The sequence below is a fragment of the Heptranchias perlo genome, chromosome 4, assembly GCF_035084215.1.
Source record: "Heptranchias perlo isolate sHepPer1 chromosome 4, sHepPer1.hap1, whole genome shotgun sequence".
NCBI lineage: Eukaryota > Metazoa > Chordata > Chondrichthyes > Hexanchiformes > Hexanchidae > Heptranchias > Heptranchias perlo.
In genome coordinates this window covers 78,959,400-78,975,802 of record NC_090328.1, presented here as the reverse complement: position 1 = coordinate 78,975,802, position 16,403 = coordinate 78,959,400, and the positions used below count along the sequence as shown (strand labels likewise).

At 43.6% G+C, this 16,403-nt stretch overlaps 1 long non-coding RNA gene across 4 annotated transcripts in view; it reads left to right on the top strand.

The window, feature by feature from the left end:
- Positions 1-16,403, top strand: part of LOC137320529 (uncharacterized) — a 38,871-nt gene that overhangs the window by 2,411 nt on the left and 20,057 nt on the right. For all 4 annotated transcript variants that reach the window (XR_010962574.1, XR_010962575.1, XR_010962572.1 and 1 more), the window contains exon 3: positions 9,126-9,228. This is a non-coding gene — a long non-coding RNA (uncharacterized lncRNA). The remainder of the gene's footprint in view (positions 1-9,125; positions 9,229-16,403) is intronic.

The window sequence follows — 16,403 nt, the reverse complement described above, 5'->3', positions numbered from 1 at the left end:
AACAAGATTTAAACTTTTATTTAGAACAAATAAATCTGCAATTGGAATCGTAAGGTGTAGGAAATTTGGGTCTTTCCCAGAGATTCATGGACCTGGACAATAGTTCAGACAAAAAAAGCCACCCTGACATGGTAGCTTCGTTAATCAAAATGATTATTTATTTAATGAGTCAAAAAGAGCACATAGCAAGCATGAAGCAATTCAATCAATACGTGGATTACTCTACCCGATAATACAAATGGTGGTTTGCAACGTACTTTATTTAATGATTTAAAAAGGAGTACATAAGCAAGCATGAAGCAAAGCGAGCAAGTAGCACATATAACCTTTATAAAGCATCAAGGCAGCCATCTAGGTCTAGAAGTAGGGTGTCAATTGTTGCAGTAACAGGTGCGTCATTGACGGATGTGTCGAGTGATGTGTTGAAATTCTTTGTCTTCTCTTCAAGATTTGCCTCTTTGTCGAAGTTCAGAAGTAAAGTCTGTCAAAGTTCAGAAGTACAGTATCAAAGTGCTCATTTTTGGAGGAGCTTGTACCACAGTAATTGTTCAACTGTTGCTCCTGCAACTGTTGACCATTGAAACTTCTACGATGTCCTACCTTTATATGGTTTTGAGTTGATAGGGTGTGCACCAAGTTACGAGAAGACCCAGTTTGCCACACATTGTTGCATTAATGATGGATGGTTAGTTGGACCACTCAAGAACCGTGTGAATCCACTGTATCTTCTTCTACGTGTAAATCCAGGTGTATTTGCGAGCTCCTTTGTTTTGAGAACCAGGTTATTGTTGAGCATCAAAGATGTCCTGAGAACCAACGTTGGTAGAACCTTCTCGAAGCTTCTCTACAGCTGTCGTCTAATCAGTTGTTTATCCTTTGCATTTACGGCGAGAACCGGAGACTGGTTCAAACTCTCTCGAAGCTTCTGGAAGGTGACGAAAGCTTCTGTCTTTCATGCTTATCAGTTGTTATTGAAGACCGCAGCTTGAGATGTTTCTGTACTCTGCTGCTTTTGCAGTTTTAAACTGATGTTCAAAGGTCCAGTTTAAACTGACTGCACTTTGCTGCCTCTGTAGTTGTGAATTTATACTGTCCAAATGTCCAAAGATAATGTCAAGGGGCAAGTTAACCCTTGCTTTCACATGTACTATCCTTCAAGAGACTAGTTAACCCTTTACCTTGAGTTGTCCAGTAGATCTTCCGTGCACATCACTGTCCAAATGTAATGTCAAGGGACGAGTTAACCCCTGCTTTCAAATGTACTGTAAATGTACTGTCCAAGTGATTGTCCAAATCCTTAAAGGGACTAGTTAACCCTTTACATTGAATCGACCAGCAGTTCAAAAGAATAAAATGGGGTCTGACCCAAAGTCAAAAAATCTTAAAAAGGGAGACATGAAAAGAAGTTAAAACCAGTAATATGACACACACGGGAATATTCAGTGAGATTCTACCCTCCTTATAGCAGAAAGTGGGGCTGGTTCTCCAATGTTGTACTCAGTATGCGGCCCCTTGCTGGGAGCACGCAGTGCCTCAGAATCAGGCCGGTAGCCAGGAATTCAATTCCTGATTCTGTGGGAGAAGAAGTTTTGTCAATTTTTGAGACTATACAGGCTTCATTTGACCCACCAAAATTATTTAAATGAATAATAACAGATCCCACAACAAATTACCCTTGGTCTTTTGCATCACCACACATTGTTGAGAACCCATATAAAATGGGCACTGGGAGGCCTCCATGCTGTTCACTGCAGAACTCCACCAATTAAAGCTAGGTTGGCTTAATTTTGGAGAGTTGCATTTTTCATGCCGTTTTTGACATGATGAACTAAACTTTGTGCATTATCGTCAGTGCATTTTTTTCCCTGCTGCCTGCTGCTATTTGTCTGCAATTCAAGCACTGCTTTGGTGCTCATCTCCAACAGCAACATTATTGTTGCCATCAATTGACGCCCACAGCCGTACCACAGTGATCAGCGTGGGCATTCCTTTGGGTCTATCAATGGCTGTCCTGGACTTAGAGGAGGGAGAGAAAGTTCCTGAAGAGGGAGAAAAGATTGGTGTACTCACACTTCAGGCATCTGAAACGCACCTGCAGGCAGCCCAGGAATTATGTAATCTGACACCGACACAGCTACTTAGACATGTCTGAAGAGACCTGCCACTGCTGTGTACGCTTCAGCGCTCACCATCTACTGCAGCCTGACCTTCAGACTACACCCAGCAAAAGGACAGCCATGCCCATAGTGAGGAAAGTCATGACTGCATTCAACTTTTATGCAACCAGCTCATTTCAAGCCACCACTGGAGATATTTACCAGATCAGTCAGATTTCCCTTGTCAACATGTACGTCATTTTTTCCTTGGATAGGAAAGAGGGCGCAGCATTTATCCAGGTGACTGGGCGCCTACGAGTGAAGGGCTTCGTGTAGCTATCAGGATGCCTAACAACAATCTTGTTTACAATGGATTCTGTTCCGTTAACCTCCAAATGGTCTCAGATCACCACAACAGAATCATGCAGCTGACTACAAGATCCCCAGCAGCAAGTCTTGTGAGGGAGCAGCAAGAATGGACTGGTGGCTGCTGGGTCAATGTTGCCCTGGCCGTTAACACCAGTCAGGAACCCCCACAAAGAGGTGGAAAGAAAATACAATAAGGCTCATGCCTGCGCCCAAATTCGGGTAGAACATACGATCAGTATGTTAAAGCAGTGGTTTCTTACTCTACGGCCCTGAGAAAGTATTCAAAGTCAACTGTATGCTGCACAACTTTGCCATTCTTTGGGGAACCCATACTGCCAGAAGAGTTGAAAGATGAGCCTACTGCCTTGGCTACAAAGGAGGAAGAAGAAGAAGAGGAAGAAGAAGAAACAATTGAGCTTGATGCATGGCTATCAGACTGGGTTACCAAGGAGTGGCTGACAGGACTTTCAGCTAAAAGCAGCTGTTGAGCCTTTACGTGAACAATCCTATGGTCCTTTCTGCACTAAACTTGCTCCATACCAAAATGCTGGACCAGCCACATAAATACCGTGGCTACAAGAGCAGGTCAGAGGCTGGGTATTCTGCGGCGAGTGACTCACCTCCTGACTCCACAAAGCCTTTCCATCATCTACAAGGCACAAGTCAGGAGTGTGATGGAATACTCTCCACTTGCCTGGATGAGTGCAGCTCCAACAACACTCAAGAAGCTCGACACCATCCAGGACAAAGCAGCCCGCTTGATTGGCACCCCATCCACCACCCGAAACATTCACTCCCTTCACCGCCGGCGCACCGTGACTGCAGTGTGTACCATCCACAGGATGCACTGCAGCAACTTGCCAAGGCTTCTTCGACAGCACCTCCCAAACCCGCGACCTCTACCACCTAGAAGGATAAGAGCAGCAGGCACATGGGAACAATACCACGTTCCCCTCCAAGTCACACACCATCCTGACTTGGAAATATATCGCCGTTCCTTCATCGTCGCTGCGTCAAAATCCTGGAACTCCCTTCCTAACAGCACTGTGGGAGAACCTTCACCACACGGACTGCAGTGGTTCAAGAAGGCGGCTCACCACCACCTTCTCAAGGGCAATTAGGGATGGGCAATAAATGCTGGCCTTGCCAGCGACACCCACATCCCATGAATGAATTTTTAAAAAATCCCCCTGGCACTCACTACCATCCCTACATGTTTGCTCCCAACACCAACAGTCATATGTCCTTTCTGTCCAAAAAATTATTTTCAAACATTACAAAGAAGGTGCAATCAGTGCCTCTGCCTCAATATTTGATTGCCCAGTGCTTGGCCTTGGTGATAATGTAGGGTGTGTGTTATCTACTTCCTAATCTTGTGTTTCTTCTAAGTGTCACCTCACCGTGAGGAACTGGTGTGCTGGCATGCTGCTGCTCTTCAATAGGGACATCATGACTCACCTGTGGTGGATAACCTGTTCGTCCATGATCATGACATGGCCGTGCCACTACTTCTGGTACCTTGATGTCTGTGCTGGCTGGCTGCTCCTGTTCACTACTTGCCTCTTCTACAGTCTTGTGAGGGGTCTGGATGAAAGGGGCAAATGGGTCACGTTCTCATCTGTCTCTCCACCTGCTGTACCCCAGCTGCTGGCTGCCTCTTGTGGGTAATCAGGGACCTGTGTAGAGACAGACTTTGGCCACCAGCGTTCCTGCAGCAGAAATGGCCATGTGGGCTTTTGGGCTCAAATACACTCTAAAATTTTGTTTGATCATGTTTCTGCTTAAATTAAATTATATTTTTTATAATTAATATGATATTTTTATATTAATTTTAAAAAATATAATTTTTGAACATTAAAGTTATATTCTTACGGCAGTAATTTGTGCTAATACAATGCAAGTGTATTTTAAAAAAAAGGTTTTTTGAATTAATTTTGGACTCACCAAATTGAAATGAAGCACTCTCCATCAAGCACCTATATCAAGTATAGCACAGGAAGAGGTAGAAGAAAGCTCTTACTATTCTGGTCTGGCAATTTTCCTCAGATTCAACCTCAAAAGAGTGCCCCGAACTGTACCAATGTGACATTGTTCCATTTCCCACACCTGTTACCCTCCCAATTTAGTACCAGCGCCAATAAGTTGCAGAGTAAGGGCAGTTGATCTTGAATACTTTCTCGGGGCTGTTTTTTTAAATTCGTTCACGGGATGTGGGCGTCGCTGGCGAGGCCAGCATTTATTGCCCATCCCTAATTGCCCTCGAGAAGGTGGTGGTGAGCCGCCTTCTTGAACCGCTGCAGTCCGTGTGGTGACAGTTCTCCCACAGTGCTGTTAGGAAGGGAGTTCCAGGATTTTGACCCAGCGACAATGAAGGAACGGCGATATATTTCCAAGTCGGGATGGTGTGTGACTTGGAGGGGAACGTGCAGGTGGTGTTGTTCCCATGTGCCTGCTGCCCTTGTCCTTACAGGTGGTAGAGTCGCGGGTTTGGGAGGTGCTGTCGAAGAAGCCTTGGCGAATTGCTGCAGTGCATCCTGTGGATGGTGCACACTGCAGCCACAGTGCGCCGGTGGTGAAGGGAGTGAATGTTTCTGGTGGTGGATGGGGTGCCAATCAAGCGGGCTGCTTTATCTTGGATGGTGTCGAGCTTCTTGAGTGTTGTTGGAGCTGCACTCATCCAGGCAAGTGGAGAGTATTCCATCACACTCCTGACTTGTGCCTTGTAGATGGTGGAAAGGCTTTGGGGAGTCAGGAGGTGAGTCACTCGCCGCAGAATACCCAGCCTCTGACCTGCTCTAGTAGCCACAGTATTTATATGGCTGGTCCAGTTAAGTTTCTGGTCAATGGTGACCCCCAGGATGTTGATGGTGGGGGATTCGGCGATGGTAATGCCGTTGAATGTCAAGGGGATGGTGGTTAGACTCTCTCTTGTTGGAGATGGTCATTGCCTGGCACTTATCTGGCGCGAATGTTACTTGCCACTTATGAGCCCAAGCCTGGATGTTGTCCAGGTCTTTCTGCATGCGGGCTCGGACTGCTTCATTATTTGAGGGGTTGCGAATGGAACTGAACACTGTGCAGTCATCAGCGAACATCCCCATTTCTGACCTTATGATGGAGGGAAGGTCATTGATGAAGCAGCTGAAGATGGTTGGGCCTGGGACACTGCCCTGAGGAACTCCTGCAGCAATGTCCTGGGGCTGAGATGATTGGCCTCCAACAACCACTACCATCTTCCTTTGTGCTAGGTATGACTCCAGCCACTGGAGAGTTTTCCCCCTGATTCCCATTGACTTCAATTTTACTAGGGCTCCTTGGTGCCACACTCGGTCAAATGCTGCCTTGATGTCAAGGGTAGTCACTCTCACCTCACCTCTGGAATTCAGCTCTTTTGTTCATGTTTGGACCAAGGCTGTAATGAGGTCTGGAGCCGAGTGGTCCTGGTGGAACCCAAACTGAGCATCGGTGAGCAGGTTATTGGTGAGTAAGTGCTGCTTGATAGCACTGTCGACGACACCTTCCATCACTTTGCTGATGATTGAGAGTAGACTGATGGGGCGGTAATTGGCCGGATTGGATTTGTCCTGCTTTTTGTGGACAGGACATACCTGGGCAATTTTCCACATTGTCGGGTAGATGCCAGTGTTGTAGCAGTACTGGAACAGCTTGGCTAGAGGCGCAGCTAGTTCTGGAGCAGAAGTCTTCAGCACTACAGCTGGGATGTTGTTGGGGCCCATAGCCTTTGCTGTATCCAGTGCACTCAGCCGTTTCTTGATATCACGTGGAGTGAATCGAATTGGCTGAAGACTGGATTCCGTGATGATGGGGATATCGGGAGGAGGCTGAGATGGATCATCCACTTGGCACTTCTGGCTGAAGATGGTTGCAAACGCTTCAGCCTTGTCTTTTGCACTCACGTGCTGGACTCCGCCATTATTGAGGATGGGGATGTTTGCAGAGCCTCCTCCTCCCGTTAGTTGTTTAATTGTCCACCACCATTCACAACTGGATGTGGCAGGACTGCAGAGCTTTGATCTGATCCATTGGTTGTGGAATCGCTTAGCTCTGTCTATAGCATGTTGCTTCCGCTGTTTAGCATGCATGTAGTCCTGAGTTGTAGCTTCACCAGGTTGGCACCTCGTTTTTAGGTACGCCTGGTGCTGCTCCTGGCATGCTCTTCTACACTCCTCATTGAACCAGGGTTTATCCCCTGGCTTGTTGTAATGGTAGTGTGAGGAATATGCCGGGCCATGAGGTTACAGATTGTGCTGGAATACAATTCTGCTGCTGTTGATGGCCCACAGCGCCTCATGGATGCCCAGTTTTGAGCTGCTAGATCCATTCTGAATCTATCCCATTTAGCACGGTGGTAGTGCCACACAACACGTTGGATGGTGTCCTCAGTGCGAAGACGGGACTTCATCTCCACGAGGACTGTGCGGTGGTCACTCCTACCAATACTGTCATGGACAGATGCATTTGCGACAGGTAGATTGGTGAGGACGAGGTCAAGTAAGTTTTTCCCTCGTGTTGGTTCGCTCACCACCTGCCGCAATCCCAGTCTAGCAGCTATGTCCTTCAGGACTCGGCCAGTAGTGGTGCTACCGAGCCACTCTTGGTGATGGACATTGAAGTCCCCCACCCAGAGTACATTTTGTGCCCTTGCTACCCTCAGTGCTTCCTCCAAGTGGTGCTCTACATGGAGGAGGACTGATTCATCAGCTGAGGGAGGACGGTAGGTGGTAATCAGCAGGCGGTTTCCTTGCCCATGGTTGACCTGATGCCATGAGATTTCATGGGGTCCAGTGTCAATGTTGAGGACTCCCAGGGCCACTCCCTCCTGACTGTATATCACTGTACCGCCACATCTGGTGGGTCCGTCCTGTCGGTGGGACAGGACATATCCAGTGATGGTGATGGAAGAGTCTGGGACGTTGGCTGAAAGATATGATTCTGTGAGTATGGCTATGTCAGGCTGTTGCTTGACTCGTCTGTGGGACAGCTCTCCCAATTTTGGCACAAGTCCCCAGATGTTAGTAAGGTGGACCTTGCAGGGTCGACTGGGCTTGGTGTTTTGCCGTTGTCGTGTCCGGTGCCAAGTGGTCCGTCCGGTTTTATTCTTATTGTGACTTTTCATAGCTGAGATTTTACAACTGAGTGGCTTGTTAGGCTATTTCAAAGGGCAATTAAGAATCAACCACGTTGCTATGGGTCTGAAGTCACATATAGGCCAGATGGGGTAAGGACGGCAGGTTTCATTCCCTAAAGGGGCATTAGTGAACCAGATGGGTTTTTACGACAATCTGGTAGTTTCATGGCCTGATACTCGTATTTTAATTCCAGATTGTTATTTAATTAATTGAATTTAAATTCACCAGCTGCCGTGGTGGGATATGAACTCATGATTCTGGATTTAGTCCAGGCCTCTGGATTACTAGTTCAGTGCATAACCACTATGCTACCGTGAAAGCTGTAGAGAGTAAGGGCAGTTTTATAGTGTAAGCCCCTACCTCTGCCCTAAATTCATTCCATGTAGGACCCTGCAGCCTCCAGAGAGAAAACTTTTATCTTGAATTTGAACCCAGGTCCTGAAGATGAAAGGCCAATGTCTGAATCACTGTACGACCCAGTCCCCAAAAGTGTGTTTTAATTTTGAAAAATACCATGTGATCTGTGACAAATGTTGAAAACCATAAACTGCCTGAAAGAGCCAGTTAGTTGGAAAATTACTCCTGGCCATTAGCTTTTGGAGTAAAGAGTAAAAGAGATTGAGCCTTTTTAAAAAAAATTGTTAAAAAATAAACTGACAAATCAACAGGTACACCTGTGTTGTTCAGGAATCGAATGGTTGTGGTCACCATACTTACAATATAATTGAAAAACCATGCAAAGGATTTCAAGAAGGGCCACAAAGATCATTCCCAGGTTGAAAAATATTGTGACTGGAAAAAAAAATTACGGATACACTGCTGCATTATGAGTTCTTTTTGAATGGACTCAAATGCAATAGATCCCCAGAACATGTTTTCCGGGGGTTTTCTAGCTTCCAGATAGATCATGAAAATTGTGATTCTAAACACTGCCCTTAAGTCAGATTATATCCACTTTCTCCATCTTTACAGTGACTCAGCACTCCCTCTGTTGGACTTTATTTATATTACACATAATTTTTAATGTAGAAAAACAACCCAAGGTACTTCACAGAAGTGCAGTCAGACAAAAATGGATGCCAAGCCAACGAAGGGGACAATAGGACGGGTAGTCAGCCAAGGCTCATTTACATCAGTCATCGATCTTACTGAGGTATTATTATTTCAGAAACCATGTTCATTTCCTGCCGTACATTTCTTTCCATCTAGTATCAAAAAGGGAAACTTAAATTTCATTTAAAATTTTAAAAATTACTTTACCTTAAACTTTGTTCATGATAGATTTAGATGTAATTAACGCGGGAGGAGGGAGGGCACGGGGGCAGGGGTTGTGATGGTCAAGATAACATTACAAATTATATCTACTGTGATTAGTCTTACTGGGTAGATCAGATGTAGGCAAACTAGCAGTAAATAGCAGTGTTTTGGTGACTGACCGGTCAAAAGCAAAAGTGTCTCATGGAAGAGGAAAAAGTTAACTGACTGACAGAGTTGTGCTTGTACCACTCAGTGCGCCAACATCCCGCGCTGTCAACCTAACATGGATCTGACGTCGGGAAATGGATCCTGACCTGCCATTTGAGGACTCCTGGAATAGACTCTCACCTCGTACAGTAAGTACTGACTCGGTTGAAGCACTCAAAATGAAATTGGATCAATTCCTGTTTCAACAAAAAATAGAACGCTATGGGATGGGGGTAGGAAGTAAATAAAAATGGCTCGTTCAGGTACTGAAACAAGATGGCAGAGTGAGCTGGTTGGGCTAAACAGCCTGTTCTCATTTCTATATTATTGTGTTGTTAAGTTGAGTGATTTGCATGGATGGTTAGCTTACCTCAAGTGTTAAAACACTAAACACAAAAGTGGTAAATTACTTTTCATGATTGGGAGATGTGTGTTAGTGCTCAGCTTTACTGCCCAAACAGCCTAGGTAGCCACACATAGAATGATTCTGTTTTAGTCTCAAAATATTAGCAGGTGGCTTGGGAACATTTGTGGTTGGCTAGTGCTATAGTTCCTGGACCACAGAAGTTTTCATCAGTGGAATGGGAAGATCGAATGGAGCCTTGGTTATTGCTGCTGCTGCATATATAGACAAGAGGGCAAAAATGAAAGAATTCCTGCTCCAATATTGATAAGTGTATCATCAAAGAGCTGGGTTCACCAATCTCTACGAGCAACTCTAATTCCACTATTTTCTCTTTAATCTCTACACCATTGAAAACTAGCATACAAACGGCGTGTTTGTCTGAAATTCCATGTTCTGTAAATTTAGCATAAATCCTTTAAATAAATGAGCTTACACCTTACTAAAATAATGGAGGGAGGAATTTCAGACAAACATATTAATTGTTCGTCCACTATTACCTCTATATAATTAGTAGATAACTTTGACAATATCACTCCCATCAGTACTCCTCTGCCATAATGACTGTATATATTACAATACACACAATGCATTCTTCTCAATTTCATTTGTTTTAGAGTAAAATGTTCACTTTTCTCCACTAGACTCTCAGTAATTCTTACAGTATTTTCCATTAAACTTAAAGAACTTCCAATGTTTTATACTAAAGTGTCAGGAATCATACAATTGTTTTCCATTAAAGTGACTATTTTTCTGTCTTAGACTCTATTTTAAAATTAGCTCTCTAAAATATCTTTTGCACTGTTTAAGGAAATTGTATTTGCCTCTAACCTATCTCTGTTACTGTGCAGTATTGCAATGCTGTAGGGCTTCAATAAAATAATTTACAATCAAAAACTTATTTGCCCAGCATATAATAAGTATTTTTAGTTATAAACCTATTTCTTATTCCAATATACTATGTTTCTGTTATATAGGCTAGAACTAATGCAATAGTTAGTTGATGGATGAGTCAGTGTTGGTAAAGTCATTCTTGTACATTGTTTTTCTCCATTCTGGCATGTTGCACTAACATTTTTTACTTCAGCTTTTAATCTGCTATGTATTGTGATATGTGTGTAAAATCTACAGGTTTACTTTGGCAAAAATAAACATCTGGGACATGACACAACATGATGCATGCTTAACACGTTCAAAAAGGGGAACAAAACAGAAACAAGTCTTATTTCCATTTCATTCAAAATGATTGAATCAGGGGTAAACTTGAGAATTATCTGTTCTTGTAATAACCTAATTAGCAGCAGTCAATATGGATTCAGAAGGGAAAGATCTGCCTGACCAACCTCTATGATTTCTTCGAGGAAGTGACAACCCGAGTGAACTGTGGGAAGCCTTACCTAGACTTCCAAAAGCTTTTTATCAAAGTCCCACCCAAAAGGCAGACTCATCGTGTTAGAAATTCAGGGCAAACTTTGGGAGTAGATAAGAAATTGACTGAATGGTAGAAAATGAGTACACTTGTCGGGTGGGGAGATGTACTGAGTAGGCTGCCTCGGGGCTCACTACTTTTCTAATTATAAATCACCTGGATCCAGAAACTCAATGTAAATTGTCCAAATTTGCAGACAATATCAAATTAGGAGAGGCAGTGGAATTGGAGAAGGTAGCTCAGAAATTACAGAATGAGTTGGACAAAATATGTAAGTGAGCAGAACAATGACAGATGAAATTTAATACCTAGAAGTGTAAAGTGTTACACATGGGAGGGAAAAATAAATGACATGCATACTACATGAATGGTGTTGAAATAGCTATGGATGAATCTGAGAAAGACCAAGAAGTCTGAATATATTTGACACTCAACATGTCCAACCAATGCAGAGCAACAATCAACAAAGCCAATAGAATGTTGAACTACATAACTAAAACAATGGAATACAAGTCAGAGGAAGTTGTGATCAAATTTTACAATGCTCTGATCAGATCACACCTTGAGTACTGTGTCCAATTCTGGTCACTGAGAAAACAAGTGAGATATTTAAGAGCCATAAGGCTGATCCCTAGTGTCAGAGTTATTAGGAAAGACTGGAGAAACTTTGGCTCTTCAGCCTGGAAAGAAGAAGTGATCTTATAGAGGTATAGTCCCCATTGCTTATAGCGGGCGTGTTCATGCAAACCCAATTTGTCCCACTATACGCGATGGCCGGTATAACGCTTGACAGACTTTATGGCAGGTGAACTCCCAAAATAATGCCAGTGCCATAACTTTTAATAAGACATTATTGCAAGTGTATGGAACATTGCCAAGCTCCATGGGCCAGCAGAGAGTATCATGACGCGCGTAAGCAATTTTGACTCGAAAGTCGCTGTTAAATGCTTGTAGCAAATAACATAATCAAACAAGCAGCATATTCGGGCTGATTTAGCATTGTTCTGAACTTAATTGGTGAAAGAATTGCTTTTTGCTTTTCTTGGAATATATCAGATTGAATAAAAAATACATTTAGACCAGCAAAAAAAACCCTAGCTTCTCATCAGCTTCTCTTATAGTAACAGATAGACTGTGGCGGTTACTGTCTCTGAGCTGCCCTGGTCAATTTCAAACTTCTTGAAATGCTGGCCCTACAAATACATTAAAACAGTGCTGCAGGACGAGCAGCAATGGACGAGAGTGGATGGAAATTGACCCCGAGCAGCTGCTTAAACTGCCCGAGATAGCCGGCACGCTTAATATGATGTAAGTGGCACCTTTGTAATTAACAGCTGTGGCAATAGCAAATGGTTAGTGCCATTTGCCCGATATAGGTGGCTGTCTTGGATAAACGGGCATGGAGTAAGTGGTGAGGACTGTATGAAGGACAACAATGAGTCAACTTCTGGTGTGAGACTTTGCTTGCTGAGAGCCAAACCATAATACAAAGGGACCTCGCTGCAAGAACAAGGGACAAGGATGTGGTCAAGAAAAAAGAACTGTTTAAAGTGACCATTAACACCTGAGCGTAGGAAAACATGTTTGTCGTCTGCTAACCTTATTATCGTGATGTGGAGATGCCGGTGATGGACTGGGGTTGACAATTGTAAACAATTTTACAACACCAAGTTATAGTCCAGCAATTTTATTTTAAATTCACAAGCTTTCGGAGATTTCCTCCTTCCTCAGGCAAAACATTTGCCTGAGGAAGGAGGAAATCTCCGAAAGCTTGTGAATTTAAAATAAAATTGCTGGACTATAACTTGGTGTTGTAAAATTGTAAAGTTGTAAAATTGTTTACAACCTTATTATCAGACAATGGGGTGAGATAAGCTTGTGTGCGGTCAACCATCAGCAGGTATAGATGGCCTTTGTACCTCTTACAGAAAGATTGAAACCTGTTTAAAAGGAATGAAGGCATAAGTTAACGAGATCAGCCAAGTCGGACTCCAGCTTAAAGGGATAATGTGGAAATCAATATTGCGTGTGAAAGATTGTATAAATATGAACTGAGATCTGCAGTGTAGAACTGGAACCACAGCCAGTCACAGGAAGCAGGTAGAGTCCGGTCAGCTCTACTGGGACCTACATCACCGTCGGAAGACCAACCGAGGGATGATTGTAAGTATTATGCTAGGAACTTTGGGAATAGCTAGCTAAGAGGGGGATAGTCTAGAGACTTTCTCCTCATATGGATCACGCATGCAGCTGAGTGTAAGCTTACTGTAAGTTGCAAGTAAAGTGGGAACTGTTCAATAGAGAGTGAGAGTTGACTTTTAAAATTGTGCGTTCGTGTTGTTTTGTTGGGTGTTGAACCTTGTCATGCTCGCTGTAATTCTAGGGTCACGAGCTTAATGGGATAATCTTCCTACATGTATATGTAAAATAGTTAAAGGAATAGGAAAGGTAAACCCAGAATATTATCTTAAGTTAAATAGCAAGAATAGGACAAGGGGACATGGATTCAAACTAGTAAAAAGTAAATTTAGGACTGATGTCAGGATTCTTCTTAAAACACAGAGAGTGATTAATGTATGGAAGAGTAGTGGAGGTGAAAACATTAGAATCTTTTCAGAAACAGCGCTGCAATGAGGGACTTTGGATCTTTCTGGGTTGGGTGAAGGGCTTTCCTCATCTGTAATTATCCCGTGAGCAGAAAGAAAAATAAAGCGAAGTGAAAGGCGAACTTAATTTGTATATACAGTGATGAACGATGGGCCAAATCTTGCTGGAAAAATAATGGCGTTTTAACGACGCACACCATTATTAATGTGCAAATCAAAGAGATCAAAAAAGATATAGAAACATTTAAAGTAGAAAGGGGAGAGATAATTCATAAACTAATCAAACTTAGCAAGGATTGTATCTGCGTATATTAAAAGAAGTTAGGGAAGAGCTAGCAGAGGCATTATTACATATATATAAAAATTCATTAAAAAAGGGAACAGTGCCAGAGGACTGGCGGACAATTAATGTTATTTCTATATTTAAAAAAGGAGCTAGAACAAGTCCAGGGAACTAAGGGCCAGTTAGCTCAACATCGGTGGTAGAAAGATAATGCAATCCTTACTCAAAGATGTAATAGAAAAACATCTAGAAACCATAAATATAATAAAGTATAGTCAGCATGGATTTTAAAAGGGAAAGTCATGCTTGACCAACCTTATTGAATTCTTTGAAGAGGTAACAGAAAGGGTAGACAAGAGTAATGCATTAGATATAATATATTTGGATTTTCAAAAGGCCTTTGATAAGGTACCACATTGTCGACTCATGACTAAGGTCAGAGCATCAGACAAGTATCAGAATGGATAGTAGGCTGGCTATAAAACAGAATGTGGAGATGCCGGTGATGGACTGGGGTTGACAATTGTAAACAATTTTACAACACCAAGTTATAGTCCAGCAATTTTATTTTAAATTCACAAGCTTTCGGAGGCTTCCTCCTTCCTCAGGTGAATGAAATGAAATCCTCGAAATGAAATCGCATTTATAATTCACAGAACAATGCTTGGTGATTACAGACAGTTTTTTCACACCTCCACTACTCGCCTTTAAACAGCCACCCAACCTCAAACAGACCATCGTTCGCAGCAAATTACCTAGCTTTCAAGAGAACAGCGTCCACGACACCACACAACCCTGCCACGGTAACCTCTGCAAGACATGCCAGATCATCGACACAGATACCACCATCACACGAGAGGACACCACCCACCAGGTGCATGGTTCATACTCCTGTGACTCGGCCAACGTTGTCTACCTCATACCTTGCAGGAAAGGATGCCCCAGAGCATGGTACATTGGCGAGACCATGCAGACGCTGCGACAACGGATGAACGGACACCGCGCAACAATCGCCAGACAGGAGGGTTCCCTCCCAGTCGGGGAACACTTCAGCAGTCATGGACATTCATCCACCGACCTTCGGGTAAGCGTACTCCAAGGCGGCCTTGGAGACACACGACAACGCAAAATCGTCGAGCAGAAATTGATAGCCAAGTTCCGCAACCATGAGGACGGCCTCAACCGGGATCTTGGGTTCATGTCACGCTACACGTTACCCCACCAGCGAACAAATGTTATCTGTTTTTAATATAACGGGTCAGTTGCTGTCTTTTCTATGTTTCTACCTCTCTATCTCTGTTTTTTTTTTGTTTGTTGTTTTTTTTTTGGTGATTTGTATATTCTGAGACCTTGCAGGTAACACCTGTCTGTCTGCACACTGATTGCCTTGGCAACGGGCAGTTGAAAAAATTGTGTGTAATCACCAAGCATTGTTCTGTGAATTATAAATGCGATTTCATTTCGAGGATTTCATTTCGTTCACCTGAGGAAGGAGGAAGCCTCCGAAAGCTTGTGAATTTAAAATAAAATTGCTGGACTATAACTTGGTGTTGTAAAATTGTTTACAATTACAAAACAGAAAACAGAGAATAGGGGTTAAAGGTAGTTACTCAGACTGGCAAAAGGTGGGAAGTTTTTTTTTATTCGTTCATGGGATGTAGGTGTCGCTGGCAAGGCCAGCATTTATTGCCCATCCCTAATTGCCCTTGAGAAGGTGGTGGTGAGCTGCCTTCTTGAACTGCTGTAAGGAATCTTACAACACCAGGTTATAGTCCAACAGTTTTATTTGAAAATCACAAGCTTTCGGAGCTTTCCTCCTTCGTCAGGAAAGCTCCGAAAGCTTGTGATTTTCAAATAAAACTGTTGGACTATAACATGGTGTTGTAAGATTCCTTACATTTGTCCACCCCAGTCCATCACCAGCATCTCCACTTCTTGAACTGCTGCAGTCCATGTGGTGAAGGTTCTCCCACAGTGCTGTTAGGAAGGGAGTTCCAGGATTTTGACCCAGCAACGATGAAGGAACAGCGATATATTTCCAAGTCGGGATGGTGTGTGACTTGTAGGGGAACATGCAGGTGGTGTTGTTCCCATGTGCCTGCTGCCCTTGTCCTTCTAGATGGTAGAGGTCGTGGGTTTGGGAGGTGCTGTTGAAGAAGCCTTGGCGAGTTGCTGCAGTGCATCCTGTGGATGGTACACACTGCAGCCACAGTGCGCCGGTGGTGAAGGGAGTGAATGTTTCGGGTGGTGGATGGGGTGCCAATCAAGCGGGCTGCTTTGTCCTGGATGGTGTCGAGCTTCTTGAGTGTTGTTGGAGCTGCACTCATCCAGGCAAGTGGAGAGTATTCCATCACACTCCTGACTTGTGCCTTGTAGATGGTGGAAAGGCTTTGGGAAATCAGGAGGTGAGTCACTCGCCGCAGAATACTCAGCCTCTGACCTGCTCTTGTAGCCACAGTATTTATATGGCTGGTCCAGTTAAGTTTCTGGTCAATGGTGACCCCCAGATTGTTGATGGTGGGGGATTCGGCGATGGTAATGCCGTTGAATGTCATGGGGAGGTGGTTAGATTCTCTCTTGTTGGAAATGGTCATTGCCTGGCA